Below are 13,845 nucleotides of genomic sequence, written 5' to 3'. Positions count from 1 at the left end.
GCTTCTAAATACGCCTACCCCGGTGTACCTGACCTAAGCCTAATACGTGGGAAGGAGTAAGTAAGAAGCAGTTAAGTTAAGTTGGTTTTGCCAAGAATCTGAGTCAAGAATTCTCTCTAAGGTTTTAGTCAGCTCCGTACCTGGGTTAATAGAAAGCAGGAGGTCTTGTATCTCTCTCCCAGGACTCGATATCCCAGTAACCCGCGAAGGTATCTGGAAACACCGGAGCTGGATTTCTCGGCAGGAGAAAAGACAGCGTCTCTCTCAGTGCGTCAAAGAGGAGGGGCAGCGTCCGTGGGCTCTCGCATCAGCTGGGCTCTCGGGCAAGTAGATAGCTGCTCTGCTCCAAAACCACCACCGTGTGTTTGCTTAAGGCAGCGTTGGTATATTTATACCTGAAAGGTGCCGGGTTTGACGTAAGGTTGAACATAAGACGTCAATAAAGATGTCACTAAGAACTGGCCGTTCTTACAGAGCTTTACAGGAGTTCTAGGACGAAATCAAAACAAAAGCAAGGGGGAATTCCCAGGTTGCTGGAGGTTTGGTTTGTTTAGAGAACTCGTTGTGCTTTCTAGGAGTCTGAGGAAGTAGCCTTGCTTAATGTGACAGAATGTGCTACGACTGAATATGGATATGATTACTATGCCGTTATAGGGATTTATTGATTATAACCGAACAAGGGCATAAAATAGAAATATCGATTTAGGCTCCTGGATAAAAACACAATAGAGCTTCCTGCAAGGAGAATCGCAAATTGAGATGAATAAAATAATTTTGTTGACAGTGATAAAGCTGCGAGAGGGCCACCAAGGGAAGTGATGGAGGGTGGGTGCTTGGGTGCATGGAAATAGGCCTTGAGTTACAGCACTTACGGCGCTTGCTGTAAAAATTGTATAGTGTCGTATCTCAGCTACTGGAAAAAATAATAGGGAACTATGGTAGGACATCAGCGCATGGGAAGGGCTGCTCAGCAGTCTCTGTTTAGCCTGGTTGTACTAGTCGAGCAGTAAAGTACTACTGTACCCTAATTATGTCAAGTCCCCTTCCTCCCAAGTCCCTGGGCCCGCCCGCTGTTGCTGTGTCATCTCACCCCAGAGCACATCCCGGAGCGCTCTCCCAGGGGAGAGAGAAGGCTGACCTGGTGATAGCCTAGTGGTAGGCAGTGGCTCGTGACTGACTGAAGCACACTGTCAGCAGCAGGAGTGCCTGCCTTACAGTTAGTTAACCCATCCACTCATATAAATTATTTACCTTTCTGCTGGATTGATGCATCTGAGTAACGGCCTTTAAGTTTTTAATTGACGAAGTGCGCAGGCTCTGGCAAAGTCCTGCTTTGCTGCACACATTGCAAGTCGTAAAAGTGTGCAAATTCCGTCCTTTTACTATAGATTATATTTTGTCATAATTTTTCGGCCAAGTACATGATGGTCATGATGATGATGTTAGACTTTAGAATTGTTCATATGATGAGAAAGAAGTATGGAGAAGTGTGGCTCACCGGTTAGAGGAGGCAGACCCTGATGCAGAGGTCAGACCCGGGACCAGGGTTCAATTCCTGACGCGGCAGGGTCTTGAGCTCATAATGTCCACGGACTCGATAATTCTCGCCTCGGTGCCTACTCGAATCGTGGGTTCACACTCTGCAACTCTGGGCAATAGCTTGCTTAATCTCCACTACGGCCCCACCGCGATGGGATGCCTGGTCTTCACCTTGGGGATGCCCAGTAGGGGTAATCTCGCAGGGAAAGACCAGGACGGGTTCCCAAAGCAAGCGCCTTGAGACCTTACGGTGATAAGGCGCTATATAAGAGCGTATGATTTACGATATGATGATTTAACCCGACGGACCTCCTGCCCTGATCCTCAGAGCCTGATGCGATGCCTCTCCCAGTCACAAAGTCCCTGATTGCCTTGTAGTATTAACTAGCAGCCCGTCCCGACATTGTCCGGGAGCAACAGGCTACCCCGACCCCCGCCTGCCCCGACATTGTCCAGCAGCACGGCCCCCGCCCAGCCCATCCCCCACCTGCCCCGACCCCCGCCTGCCCCGACCCCCGCCTCCCCAGACATGGGTCCCCTTTGCCCGGACATGGGTCCCCTTACCTAAGCCGCCACTCCTCCCGCCTGTCTGCTGCTCGCACCGCCGCTGGCCTGTCCGCTGCTCCTCACGTCAGCGCTCCTCCCCCGCGCCATGTCCGCCGCTTCCTTACCTCAGCCGCCACTCCTCCAGCCTGTCCGCTGCTCGCACCGCCGCTGGCCTGTCCGCTGCTCCTCACGTCACCGCTCCTCCCCCGCGCCATGTCCGCCGCTCCTCGTCGCGCTCCTGGACGCCGCTCATCCCCGCGCTCCTGACGTGAGCACGCACGTCGCGGCCGGCGCTACTTCGGAGGGACTACTTTTTTTTTAACTGTAAATTTTTTAAATAACGTTTTGTTTAAACTTTATATAGCCTATAACCATCTACACACCCTGACGATTCCAACGGTGTATCGGCTGTGTGGATTGGCGCTGTGGTTCCCGAGTTTACCCGCCTCAAAGGCTGAAAGTTCTTCCTTTATTATAGTAGTATAGATTATGTTTAGCCCCCTCACTCTCAAGTCCCCAGGGCCCAGGCCCCTGTGTGTGTTTTCAACCCCTACCCCACCAGTAGTCTGGCTGATCAAAACAACACTGTGTGCACAGGGAATGCCTTATTCATGTCACGGAAAACGAAACATACATGGATTCCATTTACAGCACGGCACTGTTGTGTAACGTAAAAAAAAGCAGTTTCCAATGTACATTCTTTTCTCAGTTTGCAGTGGCTGTGCGTTACTTTGGACGTGGTGACTTGTATTTACTGCGTCACACATGCTGCGCAATGTCTTTGTTCAATGAACCCCAAATAGTCAAATTCCGTGTGAATGGTATTAATGTGCGTGTGGTAAACCTGCTCCCCACCCCTGGAGATGTGGAATGTTTCCTTTGGCTTCCACCCACTGCGCACCTTCCTCCTGCAGAGCCAATTCTGGGGAAATCACTTAATCTACCCGTGCCTACAGGGCCGTTTCTACCATTAGGCCAGGCTAGGTTGTTTTTGATACTTTCTCAGTAACAGCAGCCTTAAATCATGTCACAAACTTGGAAACTCAAATGTCTGTACTACGGTCTAACAGCCCTTTGTCAATCTGTGCAGCGCTTGGGTAGGTGCCCAGTGACGTCCTGTCTCGCTTCAGACATCACAGGTCACTGGGGCCGGTAAAATGCTGAGCGCAGATAAATCCCATTTATACAGGAATGATGCCACCTCCAAGTACGTAAACTCAGACCGGATGCCATTAATGCAGTGCTAATGCTGTGTGGATTATTCATTAACACCTGAGAATGAAAACACGCTATTTGTAATGGCCTGAAAAAGGCTTAAAGCCTATGTAAAGTGGTTTGATGAAAGCAGGGCCTTGCAAATGCTAGAAATAAAATGCAATCCATGACTCAGGACATAAACAAAAACACCAGGCCTGGTCAGAGACGTTTTAAGACATGGGCAAAGTGGGCTCAGCTCTGGCCCAAGGCCTCAGAATGTCATGGGTCCCCTTATGGAGCCAGCTCTGTTCTGCAGAGATTCTTGACCTGATGACATTGAATAATTGTTAAACAAACCGTTTTAAATACGATTTCCTTCAATGTATTTTGAATGTAGGTGGTGTGAGAGGTTTTTCAGAGAAATGCTGTGTTTGTTTCATGCAACATCCAGTGCTTTAAATGGGCCAGAACTGTCCGGTACGGAGTACCGTCACTTTTTAATTTTGAGAGGGAGAGTACCGGCATTTCTCAAGAGAAATGCTATACTTTTAATTGGAGAGTACAGGCACTTCTCAGAAACAAGCAGGTATTCTGGTACAGAGTACCTGCACTTCTAGTTTTCCATTTCAAGCACTGGCAACATCCATATTAAAAGTTTCTTTTAGATCAAAACAGGACCTCACATATGAGAAATGTGAGTGTGTCACAGAGATTATTTGCAGTAATATTAGTGAGCATTACTGACGTCATAACTATAATTGAACAATTGCTTTATTAACCTTCTTGTGTTCTCAAATATGCTTGAAAATGCACCATTTGCCCGCTCTTTTGTCAGAATTTTCTCAAACTTAAAACTCCCCTTATGGCTGTCAGGCTTGCTCGCTGCGCTCGCTCACCACCGGCCTCTCCCCACAAACTTTTATGCCTCACCACTTTAAAATGTCACCAGCCGCCACTGGTATACCATCAGCAGCCTTGGGTGGTAGCATGGGAACGCCAATGTTTCACCAATGGTGCACCCCTTTCGGTGCTCAGAAACGCAAAGCAGTGCTAACCCAGGAATGATTTTCTCTATTGATGTGAGATTCTGTGAGTCAAACACTAAGACAAGTTCTTCCCAAGCCTGAAAGCAGAACCCAGCTGTTCTATGTGCGATACTGCTGCATGAAACAATGTATCGTACACACAAAATACACGAGAGAGACACGTATACAAGAAAAATGCACTATACATAAACGGAGCATTAGTCATTGCACTCCGGCTTCCTATGCACATCTCATGTTCTTCCTACTGATTGTCCAAGGTATTATTTTCATCAACGTCAACTTGTTTCCAAAGAAATATTTCATAGTTGCCAGAACTTTCTTTTAAACTAGTAGCGCCATTATTCTCACACATCTATACCTCCTATTGCAATCCCTGTTTCCTTCTTGGACCATAAAGCTACTAAAGGAGGCAGTGTCCCTTCGTGGAATTCAAGTTTGTACAATGCTGCACTGTCATGAATATTTCAGGGACCGGCTTGTGCCCCACTTCTAGTTGCAGATCTGGGTTAGACAAACAGCTCAGATCTACAACCAGAAGTGGGCTACAAACATGCAAAATGGCGATGCACGCTATTAAGCACAGAGGATACTGTGCCACTCATCAGCTGGAAACTGTGATGAAACATAAGTGGCATCTTTTGATGGTGAGCAGTAATTAATCATAGCCCTGGTGGCTCATTTCTCTTCTCTTCAAATTTAAATATTCTGAATTGACAATAATGCAAGAATACCACTGTAAAGGTATTGCACTGCATAGCTGGAGGATTGCACCTTCTCCAGAAGCATATACTGCAACACCTAACAACTTAAACTTTGAATAGCCACACACTGCTTAATTATATAGGCTCCACCCCGTCTCAGGGACCCCTTTCTTTTTTCATCCCACTTACAGCCCTGGGTATGCACAGCAATGGGGCAATAAAATTATGGTATGCACTTGCCCATATGGTCCCCTGATCTCCTACAAAGGGAGGTTGGGGGAGTGTCGGGAAAGACACTGACATTGTGGGAGGAGACTCCTCTGACTCTTAACGAAGCCTAGATCCTGCTTGATATAATGAATGCTCAGAAAATAGCTCTAAATCTGGGCTCTGAATAAACGTAAATAAATATATCAGGGACAGTAAAGACATTGAGCTACAGCCTTATAAAAAAATCCTTATGAAAAAAGTATCTCTTTAATGATACCTTACACAGGCCTCATCTCCTTTCACAAAACACTGTGGCCACCTGCTTGCAACATACAGTCCTTGGTCTAATTAAGTCGTCAACCCTATAACACAACATTTCACAACCCAGGCCACCCATGAATAAAATGAACCATACAACCCTGGACTGCATGGGTATAAACCAGGGGTATGCCTTCCACCTGTGAAAACCTTCACCCAGCTACGCAGGTATCTGTGAAGGTCTTCACCCACTCATGGGAATGGCTGTGTGAACCCTCCTCCATGAAGAGTCTCTGAAAAGCATGTGATGTGGTAAATGCAGGTCACTCCTCCATTTTCGAGGCAGAAAAATCTGGCATAAGCAGATGCGACGTCAGGCCAGGAAAAAGCTGTGAGAAGCCAGAGGACTCTGTGCAGAAATTGCCAAAGGCACCAGCGACCAGCCCGCCATGGGGATGGAATCCAAAAATGTAGTTGTGCTTTGGCTCCAAGTCAGCAGTTTTTACCAACGTGAGGGGGAAGTAGTCTCTGTGATAAGCCCAGAACCCCCAGTTTCGGATCCAGGTTGACCTGCAACCTCCAGAGGATGACGTGTCCCTGTCCAGGCAGAGCCAGGCACCATAAAGTAGGGCCAGGTACCAGAGGTAGTTGAGGAGCAGCAGGATGAAGACCGCCAGGCAGCACTGAGCTAGAGCCAGGAAGGAGAAGAACCATTGTAGCGCCGTGGTCTGCAGCCTCCTGCTCAGGGGCAGGTGCAGGGGGGGGGGGGTCGAATTGTACCTTCATGGCGGTGTAGTTCCGGCTTCTCTCCTCATGCTCAAGCAGATCCTCGGCAACCCCGGAGTCCATAAGAGGATGGGGGCCAGAAGGAAAAAGCATCACTTTCACAAACACTCATCATCAAATAGCAGTATTTCTCCACTATAAACAGATGTGCAGATCCTAAAACTAGATTTTTAGATCGAACTATGACGGTACATACAAATAACTAACATGGATCGCCTGGTTAAACACCAGCTAACTCATTAAGAACAACAAACTCCTTGCCTCGAAAATACATTTCATCTGCAATGAGAACCTTATGAGGAAAATAGCAAACAAGATTGCTCATTCCTAGAATGCAGCCACAGCGCCATCTAGTGTTTCATGCACTTAACTTTCTACGTAAAACCTAACCATTCTCACTTGACTAAATTATTCACTCATTCAATCAGGGGTTTGTAAAGCGCAGCTACTCACCCCCAAGGGTTTCAAGGCGCTAAGGGGGGCAGAGGGTCGGCACCGTTGAGTGCTAGGGTCATGCAAAGAGCAAGGTCATGAGGTCCTTCCTGAACTGAAGCAGTGTAGGGACTTGTCGAAGATGGAGGGGGGTGGGGTCGTTCCTGTCCTTGGCTGCGAGGTAGGAGAAGGAATTTCCTCCCGTTCTGGTCTGGTAGATGAGTGGGATGGTGGCCAGAGAGAGGTCAGCTGATCTGAGGTGTCTCTTGGGTGTGTGGAAGAAGAGGCGGTTGTTTAGGTATGCTGGTCCAATGTTGTGGAGGGCTTTTATATGCGTGAGTGAGGAGCTTGAAGGTTATTCTTCTTTCAATGGGGAGCCGATGGAGAATGCAGAGGTGTTGGGTGTTGTGGTTGTAATGGGAAGTGTCTAGGATCAGTCTGGCTGTGGTGTTCTGGATGGTCTGAAGTTTGTGGAGTAGTTTCTTTTAGATTCCGGCATAGAGGGCGTTGCCCAGTCTACTGCAAATGAGGGCATGCGTGACCATTTTTATGGATTCGGATGGGATCCATCTGAACGCTTTTCGGATTATGCACAGGGTGTTGTAGAAGGCCGAGGATACGGTGTTGATCTGGTGGTTCATCATAAGCGATGAGTCGAGTATGATGCCAAGGTTTCGTGCTTGGTCCATCGGGGTGAGTGGGGGTTCCGAGGGCGAGGTGCCACCAGGTGTCTGCCCATGTGGAGCGGTGGAGCCACGGATGATAACTTCTGTTTTCTTTAAGTTGAGTTTACAGCAGCTCTTCTTTATCCAGGTGGCGACGGCTTTCATCCCTTCTCGGAAGTTGTGTCTTGTGATGTTGAGTTGTTTGGTGAGGGAGAGGATGAGCTGGGTGTCATCGGGAGTTCTGCCTGTGAGATATGAGCATACCCAGTCAAGGGCCTTTCCGCGGATATCAGCATTGTGGAGTCCAGTGGCTAGTGTGCGGTGGGAGATGGTGTCGAAGGTAGCTGAGAGGTCTAGGAGGATGAGGGCTGCTGTTTGACCCTGGTCAAGGAGGGAGCGGATGTCGTCAGTGGCTGCAAGTAGGGTGGTCTCGGTACGGTGGTTGCTGCGATATCCGGATTGGGAGATGTCCAGGACATTGTTGGCTTCGGTGAAGTTTGCTAGTTCGGTGTTGACGCCCTTTTCGATTTCCTTGGCTGCGAATGGAAGCAGGAGATGGGCCTGAAGTTCTTGAAGTCCGTCGGGCCTGCGTGAGATTTGTTCAGGTGGGGGTTGACTATGGTGTGCTTCCAGTCGGTGGGGAATGTGGTGGGTTTAAGGGAGCAGTTGATCGTCCAGCATAGTTCAAGTGCGATGGCCTTGGAGGGTTTGTGGAAAATGTGGGGTGGGCATGGTTCTGAGGGTGCTCTGAAGTGGATGCTCTTCATGGTCTTTAGGGTGTCTTCTGTTATGAGCGGGGTCCAGGTGAGCAGAGTCTGTTGAGTGGTGTTGCTGGGGTTGGGATCTGGAGAGGTGCGGAGGTATGGGTTGTCGAAGTTGTCATCTTAATCCTGAGGTGAAAAAAGTGTCTGAGTCTGTTGCAGAGGTCTTGGGAGGGTGGATGTCTGTTGTTTCGCTGTTGGGTTTGGCAAATGCCTTGATGATGGAGAAGAGTTCTTTGGTGTTGTGGGCATTGGAGAGAATTCTGTCTTGGAGGAATTTCTTATTTGTGGATTTGATGAGTTGGTGGTGGGCTGTGGTGGCTGATCTGTAGAAGGTGCTAGTTTCTAGGGTTCTGTTGTTTCTCCATGTCTTTTTGAGTCGTTGGCAGAAGCGCTTGGATTCTTGGAGTGCAGGAGTGAACCAGTTTGCTTTCTTGATGTGTCGTCCTGTGGCTTTCTTGAGGGGGGTGAGTGTGTCAGTGCAGTTCGTGATCCACCACTGAAGGTTGCGTGCCACGGTATTAGCATCTGCGTTATTGGTGGTGGTGTGCTGATGAGGGTGGAGGTGAGATGGTCATCGATGATCAGTGGGCATGATTGTGTACAGTGGGTTTTCTGAAGGAGAAGTGAATGCTGTGGTGGTCTGTCCAGAGGAGTTCCATGGTGTGTCTGTAGGAGATGTTGTTTCCTTCTGCCAAGACGGGGTCTAGTGTGTCCCCCGCTGTGTGCATGGGGGCGGTGACCAGTTGCTTCAGTCTTATGTTGGCGAGGTACTCTAGGAGGGTGGTGGTGTTGTGGCCATTGTGCTTGTCCAAGTGGAAGTTTAGGTCTCGATGAGGTCGGCGATGGTGTTGGTGAAAGGAGTTCAGGACTGAGCGGCCTGTAGAAGAGGGTTCTGCGGAGAGTTGTTTTAGGGTTGGTCTTTATCTGGAAGTGGAGGTGCCTCATGAGGGACGTAGTGTTAGCCGTACTGGTGGTTGTCATGCAGAGGGTGCTTTTGTGCATGATGGTGCGGGTGGGGTGGTCTTTGTATCTTTGTATCTTGTATCTGTCGGGAATGACGGTGGCGATATCAGGCGTGGAGTTGGCATTGGTCCAGGTTTCTGTGAGGAAGGTGACATTGGGTGCGTGGGTGTTGAGGCGGTCCCAAATTTCTATGGTGTGCTTGTGTTAGGAGCGCACTTTCAGGAGGATGCAGTTGAGTGGTTTGTGAGCGGTGATGTATGGTAGGCTGGGGCTGCTGCTGGGGTCTGGAGTAGGGTGAAGGTGCAGCGGCAGTGTCAACAGGAGATCGGGCCTTGGGTGTTGCTCGGCTTTGAAAGCTGGCAGTTGTTGCTGCATCTGGGGTTGAGAGCATTGAGAGTGCTGGAGTCGTAGTGGAGGCGGGTTGGAGAACCAGGGATAAGATGTAGGCAGGAACCTGCGGCTGAATCCAAAACAAAATCCAAAACAAAAGAAATAAGTAATGCTTCTGTCCAGTAGCGGCACATTTTAACTCCAACTGCCCATTGAAACCCCCCAAGGATACCGTTCCCTTCTGTGTGGGGTGCTTATAGCACGAATGAGGAGGGCAACCAACAGAGAATTATATATTATGGGGATCAGTGGTGTAACAATGGTGCCATGGCATAGGAGCGAAAGCAAGTTAGCAACATATACAGAGCTCACACTTATTTCTTTCAGAGGCTTGCCGTGGCAATTGGCGGCTCCGGGGCAATGATTCTGAGCTCTGTCTCGCCTGCCCATGCACTGCCTCAGCCAGTGCTAGGGTCAGTCTGATAGCGAGCTAAGTGAGGCTGAGGGAAGGTAAAGAAAGCTAGCAACCTTCATTCCTTCTTTTAAAAGCCTTTCCTGCCGCGACGCAAGCAAATGGCATCACAGAGGCAGATGAGGTCGGGTGCCGCAGGTGAGCATGAAAGACACTGATTGTCTGCGCATGCCTTGGACCTTTTCCTGCGGAATGCGGCCCCCAAGGAATCACAACAACAGTAATGGCTCCGATTCCATGGCTGCTATTGTTTTCCATGGAGCCGCATGGAAAGGCCTGGCGGGCCACAAGTGGCCCGTGGGCCGTACTTTGAGTACCTCTGGGTTAGGCCATTTCAACAGGTTCTGTAGAAGGGTACTCCCACCATGCTCTCGCTAGTGTAGGAGTATTAGTGATAGATAGGGGTAACATCAGAAACAGTTAACATGGTTGAATTGTTTGTGTTTATCACCATTCTAATAATGCTTATAACAATGACGTGTCTCATCTGTCTAATAATCGCAGTTCATGCTCTATTTACAAAGCTTAGATCTTTTCAATAGACATTTGAAAATGTATTATTGTTTCTTTTCTTTATGAAACTTTGGGCATGCAAATTTGCCAAACAAAATGGTCAGATCTATTGTTACAAATTTCTTGGGAATGAGAGTGGTCATGTTCGAGGTTATCGACAACATCTACAACTCTGGAGGTTTAGGAGTTTAGATATGGTACTGTGAGCTAGCTGAACCAACATTTACTGATGATATAAGAAGACTCTGTCTCTGTATTATGGAATGTTTTGATCTAATACACAATCCTACTAAATTCATAGGAACCATATAACAGCAGGGTTCATGGCACTTAAAATGTAATTTTAACATTTTCTTATAGCGACTAGCACCCAAAAACTATTTTTCAATGTGGCAGGCCGAGCTGTCCTATGTAGAAAGCCAATACAGATTACAATCCTAATACTGTATCTTGGCAATGGAACTATCTAGAGAAATAATTAATCAGCTATTTTTAATAGTTATTAAACATCCATTTCAAATTATGGAGTTAGATTTTTAATAAATATTAAGGGAGAGTAACTTTTAGAAAGTCGCCTTTTCCCTGCTTTACGTTTCTGGAGGCAAATTTTAATTTGCTCTCAAACTTCTCCCAGCTATGGATTAGCTAATTTTAATTTGCTCTCAAACTTCTCCCAGCAATGGATTAGCATTTGAATAGGTGTGAAATGCACCCCAGGAACAAACGAAGGGCTGACCTGAATGGGCAGAAATGCCTCCTCTGAGCCCCATAGAATATTCAGGGTACGTGCACTGAGCACCCTTTTTGACATTACAGTGTCAAATCATGCTTGAGTGTCATAGTCTGCTTCACAGGTCTGGCCGAGTTACATATAACTATGGGGTGCACTTGCAAAGCAGAGAACAGGATGCTAAGATAATTCTTGTGTATCTACTTTCTGATTGCTGAAGGACCTGCTGTGTCCCACTTGACTTCTGTTCTGTGTTGTCCTTTACATATAACACTGAGGGTGCACCTGAAAGGACAGGAACAGGATTTTAAAACAATTCTTATGTATCCACTGTCTGGTGGCTAGTAGGATCTGTTTGGTTCTACCGGACTTCTGTCTCTGGGAGTATTGGGGGTACAGTGGCTGCTTCAACCTGGATTTTAGTGTTAGATGTGGGAGGACACCATAGTACACTCCCCACAAACTCACAGTCCTCAGGGCCAACGTTCAGTGTGGCCGAACACTTTTACCATCTTAAAAATGCCCAAATGGGTAGGGCTCACCCTGGGAACTTTTACTCCATTGGTTAGAACATGCTTGCTAGCTTGTGCCAGCCATAGATGTGGCCTCTCCAGGAACCCACTTCAAATACTCCTGGACCTGAGGAAGATCAGAAGAGGACAGAGCATCATGTCTGTGCCCCGAGAAGAGCCCTTAATAACTGGACCTGCTATTTCTTGTACCTAGGATAAAGTAGTGTACTCTATGAGTCATAAGGCTGACCTCCTGCTCGAGCTACAAGGATACAACACGCTACAAGGGGCCTTTCCTGCAATTGGCCAGCTGACAAGTAGCAACTGGACCTGGACTTGATTCTTCTGTTGGATGATTCTGTCTGATACTCTCTGAGTCTTTAAGTGCCTTCCCTGTGGTGCTGGGGAGTTGTGTGTGTGGGGGCGGGGGGGGGGGGGCTTTAGAAGTGTACTCCTGTGGTGAACTGGAGCTTAAAAAATTAAAGTCAGAAGGTTACATCTTTAACCAGTACAAACCTGGTTGGTAGTCAGCATCAAATTGCTCCTTGATCGGGACCATTGACTATTATTGGGATTATGTGCCTCTTGTCGCTATTCCTACTTAAACCTTTAACATGTCATATCTCTGGTTTCCATTACTGGCTTTTATAATTATGGTGCCATTTTGTTTTCTATTTTTCTAATTCGTTTGGGAGTTTTATTGTCTTCCCTTTTGGTTTTATTGCTCTTTGGTACTGCATTGCCCTCTGTTAGGCATTGCCCAACTTAAGAGAATCTACTCTGTGCCAGTGCTACCAGGGGGTTGAACTCAGTTCAATTTAGTGACTTTGAGGATCCACAGAAACATGGGTTGTGATCATTCTTTGAGGTGGCTAGTCACCACCAAATCATAATCCAATTTTTTACATTAACCAGATGTTTATCTTTTAGAAGTGAGTTGCTTCAATCTGAGCATGCACAAATGTTGGAAGATTGTAAAATTGGGAACTCAATGACAATGTTCCAAAGAAAATACTGAAGTTCGTACTAAATAAAGGCTTCTTTTCCATAATTTAAAAAGCATTCTGAAATACTGACAGAAATGCACAAGCGTATAGAATCAAAAAATAAAAGCTGCACACCAGAATAACATGACAACCTGGCATTGCACTTAAAGATGTTTCTTAGTCTGATCGAGTCTGCTTCCTAAGAAGACATTAGTCATATCACAAGTGATTGTACACCTCCCTGCTTGTCTAAGTCTTCTTGTAAAGGCCATCTCATTCCTGCTTACAATTGTGATGGTTTCAGCAGCCCACCAATACAATACCACTCGCAGCAGAGATCTTCCATTCTCATGAGAACACATAAATGTACGAGATTTGATCTAGAGGTTTGTGCCACCATAGGTAAAGTTACATATTTTTGCCTCATTCCTCTAGTAATACATTACATTTGCTTCTCAGCACACACATACTATGTTGAATGAATGGGTTCTTCAGCAAGAGATGGTTGCCTATACTGGTGCAAGTAGACCAAGCAGATCCAGCTCTATGAACCTGACTCTCCACCGCTCCCTTCCACGCAACACCTGCTTTTTGTTGTTCTCATACCTAACTTCAGTGGAGGAATTCACATAACCTCCATAGCAACCAGCACACAGTCAAAATTAGAGGAAGAAGCCCATGAAACTGCCAGAGGAAGAAACTCATTATGAAGATTTCTCATGTCTGATTGGAGCTGGAATCTACATCCTTCTCCAGTCCAAACCAGTTGCTGTAGCTCAGCCCAGGAGAAATCAAATTAAGAACTCCACCCCAAGATTAGTTGAGGGGGGCGTGGCCAGCGCCCAAAGAAGATGGCGGCTTGCCCTTAACTCTCCTAGGACGCAGGAAACAGAGGCGAGCCCAGCGCGACTCCTTGCGCTCTGCCATGCTGCGGGAGAATGGGAGATGTCGTGGGAAGCCCCACCTTCAGGACTCCCTGAAGCGTCGTGGCTCATTTTCGAGCCGAGTGTGTGGAACACAGTCAGGTTAGCTCGCGGACGCCATTTTAAGCACCCGCTGACGGAGCCTGCTCCTACGCGGTTCTTTGCTCAATGCGTGTCATTTCCTCACGAAATACTAATGCAGCTTGCACTCTCCCCTTGTGCTCCGCATTACTTTATGCATTTTAAAAGCTTTTATTGACTGCATGGGTTTT

Source organism: Lissotriton helveticus, chromosome 3_2 (genome assembly GCF_964261635.1).
Source record: "Lissotriton helveticus chromosome 3_2, aLisHel1.1, whole genome shotgun sequence".
In the NCBI taxonomy this organism is placed as follows: Eukaryota; Metazoa; Chordata; class Amphibia; order Caudata; family Salamandridae; genus Lissotriton; species Lissotriton helveticus.
The sequence above is the reverse complement of the archived record's forward strand: the minus strand, read 5'-3'. Positions refer to the sequence as shown.